The sequence below is a fragment of the Mytilus trossulus genome, chromosome 1, assembly GCF_036588685.1.
Source record: "Mytilus trossulus isolate FHL-02 chromosome 1, PNRI_Mtr1.1.1.hap1, whole genome shotgun sequence".
In the NCBI taxonomy this organism is placed as follows: Eukaryota; Metazoa; Mollusca; class Bivalvia; order Mytilida; family Mytilidae; genus Mytilus; species Mytilus trossulus.
The window spans coordinates 54,213,102-54,232,738 of NC_086373.1; positions in this window are offsets into that span (position 1 = coordinate 54,213,102).

The window sequence follows — 19,637 nt, forward strand, 5'->3', positions numbered from 1 at the left end:
CTTTATTACAAAGTATGGTCAGTTTGAACATGTAAAATTAGCCTTTGGTCTGTGTAATAGTCCTGCTACTTTCAGTAGAGTGATACAGCTTGTCTTGCAAGGACTGGCATGGAAAGAGTGTTTGGCTTATCTTGATGATATTCTAGTTTTAGGCGACAGTTTTTCAAATCATTTGGAAAACTTAAAACAGGTACTGGACAGATTCAGGAAATATAACTTGAAGTTAAAGCCAAAAAAGTGTAATTTATTCCAGCAAGAGGTTAAATTCTTGGGAAAGATTGTCAGTGCTGAAGGAGTAAAAGTCAATCCAGAAAATGTTGAAGTCGTTAAAAATTGGCCAATCCCAAAGAATAAAAAAAATGTAGAGTCCTATTTAGGTTTTATGAATTATCATCGGGATCACATACCTAGATATTCAAGTATAGCACTACCCCTCCATGAGATTGTAAGACTGAAAGAACCTTTTATTTGGCAAGAAAGGCACCAACGAGCATTTGACACATTGAAGAAATGTTTAATTGACGCTGTTATATTACACTACCCTAGCTCACATGGTACATACATATTGGATACAGACGCTTCTGATGATACAATAGGTGCTGAACTTAGTCAAGTGCAATATGGAGAAGAGAAAACTCTTAGTTTTGCAAGCAAGGTACTAGCACCTGCTCAACGTAAATACTGTACAACGAGAAAAGAACTTCTTGCTATTATTGCATTTACCCGACAGTACAGACATTATCTTCTTGGTAAACCCTTTATTGTTAGGACGGACCACAATAGCCTTATTTGGCTATTGAACTTCAAAAACATAGAGGGACAACTAGCACGTTGGATTGAGGAACTTGCACAGTATCAAATGGTTATACAACATCGAGCTGGTAAACAACACACGAACGCCGATGGACTATCAAGAATATCTGATACACTACCAGCCTGTTCCGAATATCAACCCATCATTGAATTGAACCAGCTTCCTTGCGGCGGATGTGATTTTTGCACAAGGGCCAGGAATCAATGGAAAGTGTTTGAAGAAGAAGTTGACTATGCGCAGACTATAGCAGTCCGACGTATATCGCCCGAAGATGGAGGATGTAATTGGATAGAGGGTCATACTTCAAAGGAAATCAGTGAGGAACAGAAAAGGGATAAAGATTTAAAATGCCTCATTGAATGGTTTGAAAGAAATCATGAACCTACCATCTTAGAACTTCAATTAAGCAGTCCAGCAGTTAGACATTTTTGGACCTGCCGCACCCAATTGAGAATTGTAAACGAGGTGCTTTATTATGAATGGGAAGACCCTGTTGAACCAAGGATGCTGTTGATGGTTCCAAAAAATATGAGAAGGCAGGTATTAGAGTTGTGCCATAATTTGCCGTTGTCGGGTCATATGGGACAGACTAAAACATTAATGAAGCTTAAACAGTACGCTCTTTGGCATGGAATGTCAACTGATTCCAAGATGTATGTAAAATCCTGTGGCATATGCAACAAAAACAAGAGAGCAAGAGAACATTCTAGGGCAAAGCTAGGCCAATATCACTCGGGAATACCATTAGAAAGAGTACACATGGATATACTTGGTCCTTTACCACTGACAGAACAAAAGAACAAGTATATATTAATGGTAATTGATCAATTTACCAAGTGGATTGAGTGTTATCCCTTGCCAAATCAAACTGCAGATACTGTTGCGAGAGCCCTGGTTGATGGATTTATCTCTAAGTTTGGATGTCCGTTGGAATTACATACTGACCAAGGAAAAAATATGGATGGCGTTATGATCAGAAAGCTATGTGATCTACTGCAAATAAAAAAGACCAGGACAACACCTTACCACCCTTCCTCTAACGGGCAAATCGAAAGGTACAATAGCATAATTTTACAGGCTATCAGATGCTTTATCAAGAAACAGCAGAATAAATGGGACAAATATTTGCAACTGCTTGCAGGGGCAATCAGAGCAACACCGAGCAGACAGACAGGTTTTTCGGCAAACTTTTTAATGTTTGGTAGAGAGGTTAATCAACCTATTGATTTATCTTTTGGACTTTTGGCTGTAAACCAACGTGAAAAAGAGACTGTAGAATACATACAAGATCTGATTATTATGCTGAATTTGATACATGATATTGCTAGGGATAATCTTAAATCAGCACAGCAACGACAAAAGAGAGATTATGATCTAAGGGCAAGGTTTAAAACCTACTACAAAGGGGATGCTGTTTACAAACGTGATTCAGTTACTAAAATCGGACAATCCAAAAAACTGAAATCTCCATGGAAAGGACCCTATATAGTAACTAAAGTGATAAATCCTGTTTTGTTTCAAATAAGCGACAGAAAGAAAGACTGGATCGTACACCATGATCGATTAAAAATATGTACGGACGGTGAACTTCCGGTGTGGCTACAACGGAAAAGATCTGACCTATGTAAACAGGTTCAGGAAACAGATGCAAAAACCCCAGAAGATAAAGAGACAGGTATGAATCTGGAGCCATTATTTGATGAGTCGAGTCTTATTACATCGGAAATTCCGATGTACCGTGACGCGTCAGTAGAAACATCGGATGTTCCGATGTACCGTGATACTGCAGTTGAAACATCGGATGTTCCGATGTACCGTGACGACACTGCAGCGAATGACGCTTATCGATTAGAAGACTCACTTTATCTCCAAAACATGTCGGAAGATGGCCACAGAATCGTTGTTAACAGTTTGAATGATATTGATATTATTCCGGAGATGGATGATACAGTTATCTACGATTTTGACAACGATGACAGGGATGTTAATATACAAGAATGTTCAACAGAAGGGTCGAGAACAAAGCGGAAAGTGAAGAAGCCCGCTTATTTGTGCGACTATGTTGAATAATTTAGACAATATATTGTTTTATTTGTATATATGTATAGTGATGTTTTGTGTTTTGTAATTATACTGTGTTGTTCAATAAATATTGCAGTATACGTATCCGTCATGTATATTTTGTCACGTTTACTTGTATTGTTTTTGTGCGTCCTATCTGTCCTATATGTTTGTCTGGTATTGTAAACGGTTTGATTTGATTTTGTTTTCCTGACGAACTATTTAGTTGTTTCTTGTGTGTGTTTGTTTGCGTTTCTATATTTAAGTATAGATTCAATATATAATATATATGCATATTTATCTTTATTTATATAGTATATTATAGATGATGGACGATTTTGAACCAGACTATGAACCAATAGAGGGTGAAATTCCGGAACCTCGTTCGACAATTAGAGGCAGTTCTAAACGTAAGAGTAAAGTGCAATCTTGTCCAATTTGCCAAGGCAGATTTACTAATGTTAGGAGACATGTTATTTGTTCCCATCTCCCTTGGTATACCTCGCCCCTCACAGCATGTTGGACTTGTAAACTACAGTTGGCACAAGAAAAGTTGGTACAGGTTCATATGGTAAACATACACAACAGCCAGGAGGAACAACATAAATTTGATACTTTACAGCATGGGAAAAGATGGACATACTTAATGAACGGTTTATTGGATGATATTGCTAAACGTATACCAGTTAAATTTGAAGGTTTGATCGAATTTGTTCAAAAGCATTCAGATTTTTCAATTTGTTCCGGTGGGGTACATCATTGGTCAGATATGCCATTATTAAAGCTGTTTAATGAGGTAAACATTTACAAGCCGTCCCATCTTTTACATTCAGCCTACCCACCTACAGATCCCCATTCGTTACTTCATTGGAAAATTCTGGCACTTCTGATAGCCCATACAGAATCAGGAGAAAATTTAGTCACTTTCGAAAGAGAACTAGAACTGCATCCTACTCAAAGAACAAAACATTTAGTCTCACTTGTTGATAGCCATTTTCATCTGGATTTATATTTAAAAGAGACCAGACATTCTGGTCTACCGTCATTAACATGGGATGAAACAGACAGACACGTGGAAATTCAGTTCTTAATTTCAAACTACTGCTTTCCGCGTAATTGGCCATCCAGCAAAGACCGACACCAGCTCAGAAAAGATAAAAGATTGATGTTCACGTTTGGTATACACCCAAGGATGGTAGCAAGGGAAACAAGACGACAGATGGAGAGTTGGTTGTCGGACCTGGAAGTGTTGGTCGAGGCAAAGAATGTATGTGCAATTGGGGAATGTGGGTTAGACGCTCAACAGGCTTCGGAGCGGGATATTAGCAGGCAAATGGAAGTTCTGGATAGCCAGCTACAGTTGGCTAAGGCAAAACAGCTGCCAGTAGTCATCCACTGTAGGGGATTGTCTGGAGAAGATAGTACAGACGACAGATGTTTAGATGTTATGAGGAAAGTGTTGGAAAAGGACCATCGTATACATAGACATTGTTTCGGGGGTAACATTGGTATGTATAGGAAATGGAAAAGTTACTTTCCGAATTGTAAATTTGGGATTTCCCCTTTTTTGTTGATGGAAGAGAAATATCCTGATATAAGATCGACAGTATGTAACATGGATATCAACGATATTATTATTGAGACAGATGCGCCTTACCTTAGTAACAAAGGAGGAAGAACAGGATGTCCATCTATGACTTATGACATAGCTCAAAAATTGGCAAATCTATTCAATGTATCTCTCATGGAGGTAGCCTGTGTTACAACTTCAAACGTTCTGAAGTTGTATAACATAAAGCATTAATTCATGGATTTATGTGATTTTAAAACTGTACAAAGCTTTCTTTAGTAGTTATGCCTTTAACTTTTATGTGTGCTTTATGTGTGGGATAAAAACATTTGTCACGTGTGCGTACCTGTATATATGTTTGTTTATTCATGTTTTATCGGTTTTAGTTAATCTAAGAATTTTGATGTGAGACAATATCTGTCTTGGATTTGCAGACGAACTTAATTCTAAAAACTTGAACAGTAACGAAATCCTATCAAATAGAAGGGAGAGGAATGTGGAGTACGCCGGTTAGGCACAATCAAACATGATATGCATTAGTCAAGAGAGTTCCGAATGGTCGGGGATTCCCTCAGAGTTGCTATAGACGGCCAAGCTGACAGACGTGTTCCCTGATCGTAGGAGCCTGGAATTCGGTGCTGTACACAGACCCGTGTAACTCTCAGCCTAAGAGTATTCAGCGACACTCTTGGGTAAGTCATATATATATATTAGTATACTTATGTCACCACAGTACTCTCCTCCAGTACCAAACGACTTTTTTGTCAAGATCAAATGTAATTTGTTTATCGTCACAAGTGCCCTGTATCAGTACGTCGGCATCAGCCATAATTAAATGCTTGGAGATTGACGTTCATATAAATATATGATAATATTTGTTTTGAGTTATTCTCTAGCTAAATTGTAATGTATTTGCACCATTTGTTTTTAATTTTTACTCAGAGCACATTTTCCGACTGGGCGCCGCCATTAACCGGATGTTTATAAGGAGGTAATCATAAATTATTTCTTTGAAATTATTTAGAATTTAGAGCAAATCTGACAAGGGGTGAACATTTTCACCAGGTTAAGACCTGTCTGTCCTTAAATTTTCACACGCATCATACAATCTTTCTATAAATAATTCAACATAAATAAAATGTCAAATGTCCCCTTTCAGAATTATTGCCCTTTAAAGTCAATTTTTCACAATTGTTCGCCAGATTTCTATCCTCTGAAACTACTGTGCCAAGGTAATGATAGCTAACGATAACTGTACACAGCCAGAATGATCACGATGAGTTAGATCTACAAACAAGTCACCATCATCAAATTGTGTAATGAATTATATTCTTGTGTCTATAATGTTGTAGAATGTCCTTTGTTTAATATGCACATATACCAAGGTTAGCGACACAGGCTCTTTTATTAAAAAAATGCGTTAATTGTTAATGTTGGGGAAAAATAACCTAGTATTAGGAATTATTTAGAATACATCGCATTTCTATTTGAACCTCAATAATATATGTCTGTTATACCTAGTAAGTTAGGAAGGGAATATAATAAACCATCTTCGCTAGCCAAGGGTTACGATCTACTCCCGCTCTGAAGAGAGCGGGAGTGGATTGTAACCCTTGGCTAGCGAAGATGATAATATTTACACAAAAAAGGTAAAATTTAAAACAAAGTTTTCATCTGAATTATGATAAAGTAATACAAAATTCTACAATATAACCAATTTAATGAGAAGATACTTCATCGGTTTACTATCTGATAATGCAATTGACCAGTTTTTAATCACATTGTCCAATTCTATACCAACTATTTTTCATGGATGAAAGTGTATCGACCATATCTATGTTTTAAATGACAAACAAACAATAATCAAGCGTAAAGTTTCAAACAATCAGTTGTAAAAACGCTCATAGTTGTTGAATTTGTCTTCAGGACTTTTTTTTTTTTTTTTTAGAAAGACTCGAAATATGACCCCTTAACCTGAAGGTTATTTGTTGAGCACTTTAACCGGCAGGTATGTCCGATTCTTTAGAATTAGCTTTCAAACAACACATTGTTGAGCACTTTAACCGGCAGGTATGTTCGATTCTTTAGAATTAGCTTTCAAACAACACATTGTTGAGCACTTTAACCGGCAGGTATGTTCGATTGTTTAGAATTAGCTTTCAAACAATACATTGTTGAGCACTTTAACCGGCAGGTATGGTAGATTGTTTAGAATTATACATATATCATACATAAAGGTTGAGAGAACACACGGTTGCGGCCATTTTCATTTTTGAAAGAAAAAAAAAACAATCTGAAAAGTGACATAATTTGGCATGTTTGATATATTTTTCTTATCTTAGTTTGACTCATTCAGGGCAAATCTTTCAAAAAATTGAATCGACTGAATTAGATACTTTAGTGTTCAAAAAGTGTCCAAAGTCTTTCATCAGATGAACCTGAAATTTGAGGCGAAATTCGGCGCTTACCGGACCTATAAATAAAAGGTTTCAGTGCTGAATCAAACAAGTAATTACAATTGACACCAGTAAAAAAATCAAAAACGTCACACAATCTGAGCAATAGATAAAAATAATAACTTCTTCGCGAATTGAAGATTAAAATGTTTAAGCAAATTCCCTTCGGTTATTGGTATTTTCTTTGACCATTTTTTATTGATTAACATGAAATAAGTATAAAAAAAAAACTGTTTATAGGAGGGCGAGCCCTCTGGTAGTGGTCAACGCACCCGACTACTAACACAAATAATCCTTGGTCGATTACCGTTCCGGAGAGAACATTTCGAACCCTGAATGTTAGACTCTCCTTTCATCTTTTATATAAGCTTTGGATTTCAAATATTTTGGCCACGAGCATCACTGAAGAGACATGTTTTGTCGAAATGCGCATCTGGTGCAGGAAAATTGGTACCGTTTATGTTATTGATACCATTTGAGAGTTTCATCGGGTCTTGAGAAACGATGATAGTCCGTCGGAAGGAGACGATGATAGTCCGTCGGAAGGGGACGGTGATAGTCCGTCGGAAGGGGACGATGAATTGCTGACCCGTGTTAAGGAAACGATGATAGTCCGTCGGAAGGGGACGATGAATTACTGACCCGTGTTAAGAGAGAGTTGTATCTGTTGCACTTAAAAGACACTCTTGTAGATTTCGAAAAAAAGTAGCAGGATAATGCTGCCACATGACAGCACTAGCCCCCACAAAGAAGAAAGGGATTAATATAAGTTGTAGTAACTTATTTCTCAATTTACTATAAATAAATATGTTTAAACTAAACTGGCTGTTGTGATAAGAGAAAACAAATGCATATTGAATGTCTAAGTACAATAGTAAACACTAAGTTGAAAATTAGACACTTCACATTTATTCCTTTAAATTCGAGTAGCTGGTAGTCGTTTTAAAACAAATTTACACGAAAAATAATTAAGGTACGAAGTGGAAGAGCAAGTAATTGCCAAATCTAAACAAATAATTGTTCAACGCTTTTCCTTCAGGTACTTATAATCGACAGCAGGATAATATTAAACATAATATTAAACATACAGTTATAGGTTTAATGTGTTGAACATGTTAAACTAACAAAGAGTTAACTACAAAATGAAAATAAACAAGAACGTATCCATAATACAGGGACGTCTCATTCGCGCTATAGATAAAGGCAACAGTAATATACCGCTGTTCGAAAGTGATAAGTCGATTGAGAGAAAACAAATACGGGTTACAAACTAAAACTAAGGTAAACATATCAACTATAAGAGAAAAACAACTAGGCAGTTTCTATTTGTCCGGCTAGCCGAACGAATAGTACCAGAACTATCTGTCCGGCCAATACAATGCGCATGTCACTATTTCTGTCTGACAGGCATGAGGACCTTGCAAGGTACGCACATACCAAATATAGTTATCCAATTACTTTTAATAAGAGAGAATTTAACATTACAAAAAATCTTAACTTTTTTTTCAAGTAGTCACTGAACCATGAAATTGAGGTCAAGGACAATGGACATGTGACTGATGGAAAGTTCGTAACATGAGGCATCTATATACAAAGTATGAAACATCCAGGTCTTCTACCTTCTAAAATATAAAGCATTTAAGAAGCGAGCTAACACCGCCGCCGCCGCCGCCGGATCACTATCCCTATGTCGAGTTTTCTGCAACAAAAGTTGCAGGCTCGACAAAAAAAGCATATATATCCCATATTTTTTATAATAGAAGAGAGAAGAAATTACTTGTAAAACAAACTTGGGAAGTGTTTCAATCGTGCATTTTAAGTTAACGTAAAGGATTTTGTCTAGGTGAAAAAGGTACAAAATTATTATGTCTGTAGCTGTCAAAAAGAATTGTAGACCCCTTGACATAAATTTATCCATATTTTGAGTAAGAGGTTGGAGATTTTTCTATAATCTCCCCCCCCCCCCCCCAAATAAAAAATAAAATAAAATAAATAAATAAAAATAAATAAATAAAAGGTACACAACACTTAAAAATCTTATTCAAATATTCTAGGTGGGATTTTAACCACCAGAAATTCCTCTTTTCTTTTTTTCTCCTGTTCCATCTTTATTGTTCCGTGTATTTCATTACCCCACTTATAATCCTATATCCAACAACCCCACTTCCAAGTGTGTAACCTCAATCTACCCCCCCCCCCCTTTTTTATATACCACTTCGAGGGCTACTTGCAAGATTCATTTTTGGAATATAACTAAGCTGAATTTTATTCAGTTAGACGTGCAATTATAAAGGCCATTTTCAACAATTCTTGCTTTTGAACATCTTTTCCACCTTTTCACAGCTGTAGCGAGTCGAAAAAATTTGTAAAACTATAGTTCACCGATCATTTATCTTTTATTTTCCATTTTACTTGTGATTTCAATTTTTTGGAGTCCATTCTAAAGATTATATCATTCTTTGAAGTTCATATTATCGTGTTCCATTGTCAAATTCCGAAAACTGCAAAACTCACAAATATTGACCGTTTTCAGCCATGATCAGAAAATTGAATATCAGTGATCAGATTACACTCGCCCCCTTGGTGCTACTGAATATAATGTTACACACACTTGCGATCGTATATTATATGACATGCGCATTGCAATGGCCGGAAAAATAGCCCTTGCACTATTCTTCCGGCTAGCCGGACAAATAGCCAATCCGAAACAACTATCATTTTCTACGTTCAGTGGACCGTGAACTTTGAGTCAAAACTCTAATTTGGCATTAAAATTAATTGCACTTCAAACTCATCAAATAGCATGACCAAAACATTACCACGAGGTGCATTGAACGAACGCACAATCCGAAAACATATTTTGGGTGAAGCATACAACCAAACAAGTTCTAATTGCTACAACAATGATTAATAATCTTTTATTGTTTTCTATATGGGGACAAAGGAAGTTGAAATAGAAATGACCACACCATGGCAAAAGTAATAGACGACAAAAATACACACAATTCAACAAAACACAAAAGATTTGGCAAAACGCACTCAACAATCAGAAACATTATCAGATCCTGCTCTATTGTAAGTACATGTCCTTCTGATTGTGGTAAGTACAATTCCTTCATCAAGTCCCAATCGGTGATGTCACATTAAAGGGAAAAATGATTGTAGCTACAACGGAAGTCACCCGAGACACAGATATTATGTAATTGTCAACCGATTCGTGATGACGTCCGTAAAAGTTTGGAAGCGTGAATTAAACTCTAATCCTTAGAACATAAGAGTATATAAGACTGGAAATTTACTATAAATGATCCGAATGACTAAAAAATAAGTTCAAACTTTACAAATGATGAGACGATAAAATGACAGTTTATGACTTAAAAAACATGTTTTCCATACGTTTCGTGTACTTGTATTTAAGCTTTTGAATTTGCCATTTGATAATGAATTAACCGTTTACAATTTTTTCATGGAGTTTGGTACTGTTAAGTGTCATTTTACTTCATAGTTGTAATAGAAGATAAGGAACACAAGTTACTAGCATGCTACTGCATGCAGGCTATAGCTTGTTCACAATTGAATTTATTTAAAATGTGATAACATCGAGATATGTTTAAGCTTTACAGATGTCTCAATATTTCACTCTATAGAATTATAACTGCACCGAAAATTGAAGGGAAAGGAAAGATTTTAGACATTATGAATTCTTAAGTTTATCCACATGTAGGACTTTAAAATGCACAATATACTGAGAGATAAATTTACACTTATGATACCCGGCTTTACGTATTTATGAGCAACACGGGTGCCACATGTGGATAATCTGCCTACCCTTCTGGATCATCCGCGAACACCACACCCCCCGTTTAATTTTAGTGGGTTTCTTTTGCTTAGTCTTTATTTTTCTATGTTGTATTTTGTTTACCATTGTTGGCTGTTTGTATTTTTCTATATAAACTATAACTTTGTCAGTTTATTTCGATTTATGAGTTTAAATGTTCCTCTTATATCTTTCGCCCCATTTTAGCAGGATATTGAGTTGACAAGCAATGGACGTGCAAATGCCTCAATTAACATAGGTAAACAAAATTTCTCTACAAAACGCTGACGATTCCAAAAGTTGAGGATACGTGTTTTTCTTTTAAAATTAAAAAAAAAAAAAAAAGCTGCATAGTACGTCATCGAATGTAGGTATTTTCCAGAGATATAGAAGACACTACGGAGACATACAAATAAGATATTAGTAGTGCGCAATCTGCAATGAATAAAAAGCTTGAAACAGTTTAAATCCACAAAGAAATGTCAATTATAAATTTATGTTAAGAAAAACTTTCAGTTCACAATTAGAGATACGGCCAAACTGCATTTCCTCATATAAAAACGTTGATTTATATTAGAACTGTGTTTTATTATGATTTTTACATAACTCGTATGGTTTTATAAAGGTTTGAACATTATTTGTACTAGTATGATTTTATGACGTCTGATTTCTGACTAAAACTGTCTTTACTATTAAAAGTCTTTTTCAAAAACTTCTATGTTTTATAATATTTACCTGTAATATTGGAGCAAATGAAACATGGTTTATGGCGCAATTGAAAGCTTTTTTTGGCGCAAATGGAATGTCAATTTGCGCAAAAGTAAATCACCGAGGGATACAACCTATTTCAGTGTGTACAATCGGGGACGGACAATCGAACAACATATAATTCAGCTTTTGACAAGAAATCAAATTTAAGATATTTGTAGTTGACAATCTATATTTTGAACTCTTTGTTATTATTATGACACATTGAAAGCTGTAGTCGATAAGAATCGTGTATAGCATTCGTGTGTAATATTGACCTGGCAGATCAAATGAACCTGACAGTGATATTTACATACTTATGTATTAAAAAGATAAAGCCTTCAAAATCTAAACAATTTGAGTGGTGATAATGACATCTTTGTCATGAATTTATCTTAATTTATCTACTAACTTTCATTTTTAAAGGCAAAGTGTCTGACCCCATCGAATAAACTCTCATTCGCAAGTGGCAGTCCAATTGTTGTTTTGACCGTCATTCCGGACGGCTTCTACAATAGGTCTACATATCGTAATCATTGTTTTTATATTCTCTTTCTGAACATGCAAGACATATTTACAACTGGATGTTAAGCAACCAACCAATAATCACCCATCAACCAATCATTCATTTGTCCTGATTTTAAAAACAACGATACATTCGAAATGGATAAAAGTACTTGGGATGCTTTTAGTCAGATTGAAACATTCAAGGGATAAAAGGACTTGGGATGCTTTTAAGATTGTTTATGACCACAAATAGACGTACATTAACAACTGTGTGCTTGTCTACTTTACAAATCATTGTGACAACAAAGTGCATTGTCTTAATTGTAAAGTAACAAGCACACAGTTGTTAATGTACGTCTATTTTTGGTCATAAACAATTTGGGTATTTTTACCGTGTTGGAAATTAATTTTGGAGTTACTTCCCGTGTTTTAGCTTATTACAAATGTGTACTCCTAAAATAGTTATACTATCTATCATTGAAAATAGGAGTAAAGTACAAATTGAATACACAATTATATAAGAATGTTACCTTAAGGACCAAAACTTTCTTTAAACAATCAAAAACAAAATATTGCAAATTATTTTTGATAATAATACTGTGAAGGTTGATAAGACCAATTATATTTCATTTTGTTGTTTAAATTAGTATTCATGTCTTGTAACTCTGCAAAATAGACCTACTGTAATTGGGAGTCCAGTTAGACAAATAAAATTTTACTATTAATGCCTGTCTATATGATGATACTATATATATATATTTTGTTTTATTAATAATTGTATTAAAATTCAAAAGAATCTTTAAAACTATCATTCAGAGTAAATTCCAATGATGAAATCTAACACTATGACTTTTCTAATGCAAATTTAATATATATTCTTATATTTAATATTTATTGTATTTTTTCAAAACATTTAAAGCAAAGTCCTGATAATATAGGTATATGAAGTAATTATTCGTACACATATTGTTTTATTTTTGATTATTTTTACTAGGGAGTCACCCAGAAACTGGGATCTGACTCCATTAATAAGTGACAGCGTTAAACAATTCCACGAGATCTGTTCAGACCAGGAGCAGAGTTTCAGTACTGGAACTTGAGTAAAGAAGAGGGATACAGTTACTTAAAATGAGTTGAAGAAATAGTAACATACTGGCAATAGCCATTACAATAAAAGGTATTTGCCTTGTGAGAGAAAACTTTACCAAAAAGCGCTATAACCGAACATTTTTACTATGGTCACAGGGTCAATCAGTCATGCAAACAACGAAGGGGTTATTCAATCGAAATTTATTACCACAGACAATATTGCATGATCCAATAAGTGGCTTAAAGACAGGTTGGCAACGGTCAAGCAGTCAAGCGCTCCGGGATATTTTTATAAACAAATGATGGTGGAAAATTCTCCGATTTTTGTTGCTTATTTTGACAAAATTGAACCTTAAATTATTACTAAAAAAGGAATTATTATTTGTCTATTTGTATTTCATTACTGATTGAGCCAAAACAAATATACATTAGGGTGTTCATATATATTGTAGCTAGTGCCCCTTTAACGCAAAGCTTTATTTATATTTCCTAACAAAAAGTAATATTAAGTTACAAATATCAGTGGTATCTGATTGTCAGATTCTTGTTTAAAGCGGAGTAACTCTGATCATTAGATATTAAGAGTTGATTCACAGTTGCGATGTATTTCATGCTCTCTCCTTATATCCCCTTTGCTTAAAAGGGTTATAGCTAATAGACATATAAAAAAGTATGATTTGTTTTGTTCAATCATCAATGAAAGTGAAATAATAATTTGCTTTTATCAGCTAAAATGGTTCAATTTTGTCAAATTAAGCTTATAAACATTGATAATGAATTATTCACTTCCAAGTGAATAATTTGACTCATTAAATCCGTATTCATGAGAACTCCAATTTAACTCGTAGAAAGAGATAAAAAAAAAAAAAAAAGCGCATGCATTGTCCGTGTACGGGTATTCAAAGGAAAAAAATGTCAACATTGAAAGTGAAACAAAGGTAAATACTTTGAATAACTCAGTGATTCGATCCACACAAAATCATTCTTATAAAGATAAAAACGACGAAAACATTAATTTTTAACCTATAATACAAAATTTAACAGACCTATAAAAATCCAATTGCACGAGTTGCTTAATCTATTTACATCTCTGTTTATGTTTACATCGCTTATCTGGTCATAGAAGGTCAACTCAATAGTTAATTATATGGCGTCTTGGCTACAATTCACAAGGAACGAAGCTACATCTTATTGAGACCATGTCCTGCAAATTGTTTTTTTTATAATTTTGATAGTTTCGATAAATGATTTACATTGTTATAAATAAAATATGAGAATGTGAGTCAAATCGGTGAACATGAATTTGGCAGCTAGTGCCCCTCTTATGGCATTTGAATTTATCTTTTAAATACTCCGTGTTGTTGTTGTTTCTGTGTCGGCGGGTAGCTTCCAGTTTTATAAATCCAGAGAAGACTGTTAGGTTATGCATAGACGTCCTATCTAAATATTGAACTGTATTAGTCGATTTGAAGTAGCTCTTTTTATCAATGATACTGGAGTTCCTGAACCTCAACCCTTTATGTATGACTGTATCGAGAAAACTAATGTCTTTGTTTTTATTTCATAAGTAAACTTTAATAAAGGGTGATGATCATTTTCTATATTTTTTAAAACTCCTAAAACTCTTCTCGTGATGAATGAGCTAACATATGATCTTATTTTCATACTTATATTTTTCAATAATTTCATTGATAACTTCGAATGCTCTAATATCAAAAATTTCTTTGCTGCATTTAATTCCCATCCTAGCGCATATTTTCTGTACAAAGTATCTGTCAGTAAATTGAAAATAATTGTTTTTCAACACTGTGGCTACAAACGATTTAATTGTTTCACAGCTAGGTAATTTTATCGGATAAACTTCTTTTACTGGTCTACAAAAAGCCCGTCCAACAAAATGAATGAGTGCATTGAACTCCATGTTGGAGTCAAAAGAGATCAAAAGGCAATTCCGATCAGGCATCCCCACTATCTCTAATGTAACTGTTCTGTCTTTTAACTATAGCTATTAAAAAGAAATCAATGAATTTGCTAACTCTTAAGCTTTCGTGACATAGTTACAGTGATAAATAATTGGTCTGCAAGAGGGCAATTTATCAACTGTCATCGTTTAATTTGTTATCACTAGAAAAAGATGTTCACCTAATTTGTGAAGTTTAGGAAGGACAAAACGACGACAGTCACACAATTTGGGTCCCGTTTTCGATGAGCCACGGAGAAAATCAAGAGTTATCCCATAAATCTTTTCTTTTGTTTTATAACACTCTAATTAATTCTTTATTGCACATATCGGTGTTTAACAATTAAATTTGGTGTACAGCATTTCATCAAGTTTTCCCCCGAGAGTTTCCCTGTTAATCTCATCAATCTCTCCATTGTCAAACATACTGCTGATTTGTGTTTGTATATTATTTTTAATCAGCAATAGATTAAATTCCTGTATCTCCGTGTAATGGATAAAATTTAACTGCCTTAACACTTAGATACTAGAATCTCCAAAGAATTTGTTGTGGCAAATGAAACAAAAAACACGTTTGAATTCTGAAGCAGCACGCATCACAAACACAATCTTAAGAGCAGCAGCCGTAGTTCAGACAGCAGATAAATCTGTATCTGTTGTACTATTAGATTCTCCAATATAGCAATAGACACCTCCCACGTCCACAGCATGCCCGATATTACTTTCACAGATTGAATTCGTGTATCTCTGGAGACAGTACCTAAATAGAATAATTATTAGGTCAATAATATGTCAACTTTAACAAAAAAAATCGTGGAATCAACAAACATTCAAGCAAATGGTACAACATGTCTTGCGTTACATTTTCTGAGTATCAGTAAGTAAAACTAAAAACTCGGATTTTAAGGTTTCACTGGCAAAAGTAGGCATGTTAGTCGATTTTATATCGGCTTGATAAATCTTATAGTTCTGAAGATGCTTTGCGATATTTTCTTTCCGAGTTGAATATACGTGTGACATTTTAAAGATATTTCAATAGACCCTCAACTCAATATTGTAGCATATGATGAACATCTGATAATTCATCCAGAATTTGGACCCCAAGGTATTTACATATACTAGTAACCAAAAGTTACCTTGGGAACAGTTTGCCGGTGAACATTGAATTTCTATAAACACTTCGTAATGACTGTTGCAAGAGAAAATTTAATTTAAGGAGACTCGCGAGTATAGGTACCAGTCTTGTATTACAACTCCAATTTCCGGTGCATCAAAACATGGAGGGAAACAAAATAGTGCATTTTTTTCTGATTTTTTTCTGAACTCAATTTTTTCTGTTTGATTATAGGTTTATGCTGAATTGAAACATATATATATAGACTTAAAAAAAATCTTGCATCTTTTGGGGATATCAATCCAGGAAAGTGGAAGGATATCATGTTTACTGGCAGTGGTGCGGCCTAGTAAAAATAGCAAACAGAAAGTAGAAAAAAAATGTTTTGACTCTAGGATTGCGTAACTTTTTATTCTTCGTGGCAACACCCTCTTTTTTTCGATTAAATCACAATTTCACATTAGTACATACATGATATGAACATGAAATTTTTTTTCTATGTAGCATTTTTTATTTTTTTATTTTCAAAGATCAGCTGTTTAGCATGTAAGCCTATGGAACAGACTGCAACCTATAAGATTTTTAGCAAAAAAAATAAACATTTGTTTTTTTATTACAAATTTTATTAATTACCTTAAGTAGTTGTTACTTTATCATAGGGTTCAAAAATCGTTCCAAAAATTCAATTCGTGTTGGCTCCAGGAGACTTTTAAAATTTAGATATAATTGAAAAAGGTCCAAATTATCTCCCTTCGGTGCAAAAATGCCATTTTTTGGCATTCAAATTGAAATATATTTTAACTCATCGGTGACCTATATTTTTCATTGTTGTTTTCGAATAAGCTGTATATAAACTAAATAATTGTAAAATTTAAGCGATTTCTGTAATTTGTTTCTTTTTTTATTTCGATATTACAGCTTTTTCTCCTATAAGTCGTAACAGAAAAAAAGGACATTTAACAAAAATGTATGCTTCTTTTAAGGGCAGATTGTGAGCGTAAATGAACGGTGACCCCATTTTTTTATTTCATTTTTCTATTTAGTATAAGATAAAATTCATTTAAAGAAAAATATAGGGAAATCCTATATTAAATTAAAAAAAAAATGATGATTTAGACCGGCGAGCCCCCTTAATATGTAAAAATTGTAAAGGATGTATAATGATATGTATTCGCTTTATCTGAACATTGGCTATGCATATGTTCTTGTTGCGATTAATACTAATTATATCTGCATTTCAAAAGGCACTGATGGACGTAAATTTGAATTATTTAACAGGAAAGGACGCTCCGTCATAACATTTCGGAAAAAGGGGTCGGGGGGGGGGGGGGTCCTGGTACCGAAATACGGGCTTAAAACAGCGACAGAAATTGGTATTGAAGTAAAATTACCAAATAGTCAAGTATGTTATGTGTTCTATTTATACTTACCTGCAGTAATAAACTCAACCGTACGAGTTCTTCCATGACGCAGCAGATTTACTGTGCGAATTGTCGTCCGTCTAAGAAGAATTTGGTTCTGCATTTCAAATGCAAGACTTCAATTCAAGATTTGGATACTACTGGATAACACGTACACAGATTTGTTAAGGGTTATTCTATCTTGTGGAAAAAATTTCTAAATGGTTTAAGCTAAACCGTGGTGTGTACCATGGCAGTGCCTTGTCTGCCAAGTTTATATCTGATCTTTATTAACAATTGATAAATGCACTTGAATCTAGCAACAAAGAAGCATTTTTAAGCGACACTTTAAGTAATTCTCCCGTTCAAGCTGGTGACATTTCTTGTATTACCACAAATCACGATTCCGCCAAAAAAAATGGTATCAATCTGTGAACAATGCAGCGAATCATGGCACTTGTCGTTTTTACACGCGAAAGAAAATTACTTTTATTCGGCAAACAATTAACAGGGCCAGATATATTCCTTTACAACGAAACTAATGTACCAGTTAAAAGTGTAACATATGTTAGAATTTCATTAAACAATGCGATGAAATCCATAGATCATACAATACAAGCGTTTAGAACCTTAATAGCAACCACTGCGTCTGGCTACGATCCGGTATTTATACTGCTGTACTCAATCCTATAGTGTGTGCACAACTTATTCGCCAAATATGCTACTCAAAAGCTTTTTACTGATGAGAGATCTGGGGCAAGCTGTCTAGACAGAAATACTTGTGTTAGAACGGAAGCATCACTATGTATGCAAGTTCATTCAAGGGTTGCTTAGACGTACAATAACTGGTATTTACTTTACTTTTCTCTTATTGGTTTGTTTAACATAGGCAGTTTTATTAATGAACGCAAGGTCTGGTTCTTCTGATGAATTTTTAATTAACCACAAAGGACAATTTCATTTCGTATTCCTTTACGTAGACTTTTCGAAGTCAAGTTTTTTAATCAACACAACATCAATTGTGCATCTGTATTTTCAAATGATTATGTGAACCTACTCTTCAAATACCATATATTGGACTATTAAAAAAAAAAGGTCTAGCGGAATTTTTCCGTCTCAGCGTACTAGTATATGGATATATATGGAAGTGAATAGTTTACAGATCTATTTTTGAATATGAACAAAAGGAATGGCAGCAACGTATAAGTATATATCATGACTGAAACGTAATCAAGAAAATACATAAAAAAATATTCCAGCCTAATCCTGCATAGGCTGTTGCATTAAATTTTCCTTCTCTCTGAATGCAATTCCGTTAATTTATAATCTAAACGTTTAATAGACATTTGTTTTCTGGATGTTAAATAAAACACAAAGCAAGTTGTTAAGTCTTAATAACATATTGAGATTAACTCTCTTGTCGAATAAAAAAAGTACAAAACACACATCAAGATTTAAACTTTAATACGTTAAGTAACTGATATAGTCATTTATGCAAGACCTCAATTTCAGTTTCACGTCTTTTAAAACTGCGAATAAAAAAAAAATACATAGCAAAGTACTGATGTGTATCATTGTTTGTCATAAAATACATCCTGTCAAGACCTAGTTTTAAAACCTATTATCATCGATAATAAAATATGTCACGTGATGAGTACTAAAGTTGCTAGGAAGGCTCGGTAAGTTATATACATATAAAGATATATTTTGGTTATATTTTTATTAGTTCTGTTTTGTCTGTCATTTACTTCCATATCAAGCACTGTCAATATCATTCTCTTTATTTGTATTCAAAATGATATATTTCAGTTGACTTGTTGAATGACATGAATATTTTCAACGTACTGATGTTTTCCTCTTTTGAAAATATTATTACACATATTTTCTTTGTGAATTTTTAAGGAAACAGACTTAAAGCATTATGTTTAGGTTTTCATTACTTGTATACTTCCTTTAGTTAAAAATGAAGGGACTTAGTATGACAGTCTCCCTGATACCAAGCTTAACAAAATGCAGAATCCTTGTCTTATTCTCTGAAATGACATGTGTTTATTAAGTTTGCAAGATGTAGATGAACCTATTTTTTTTAACCTAGATCTTCC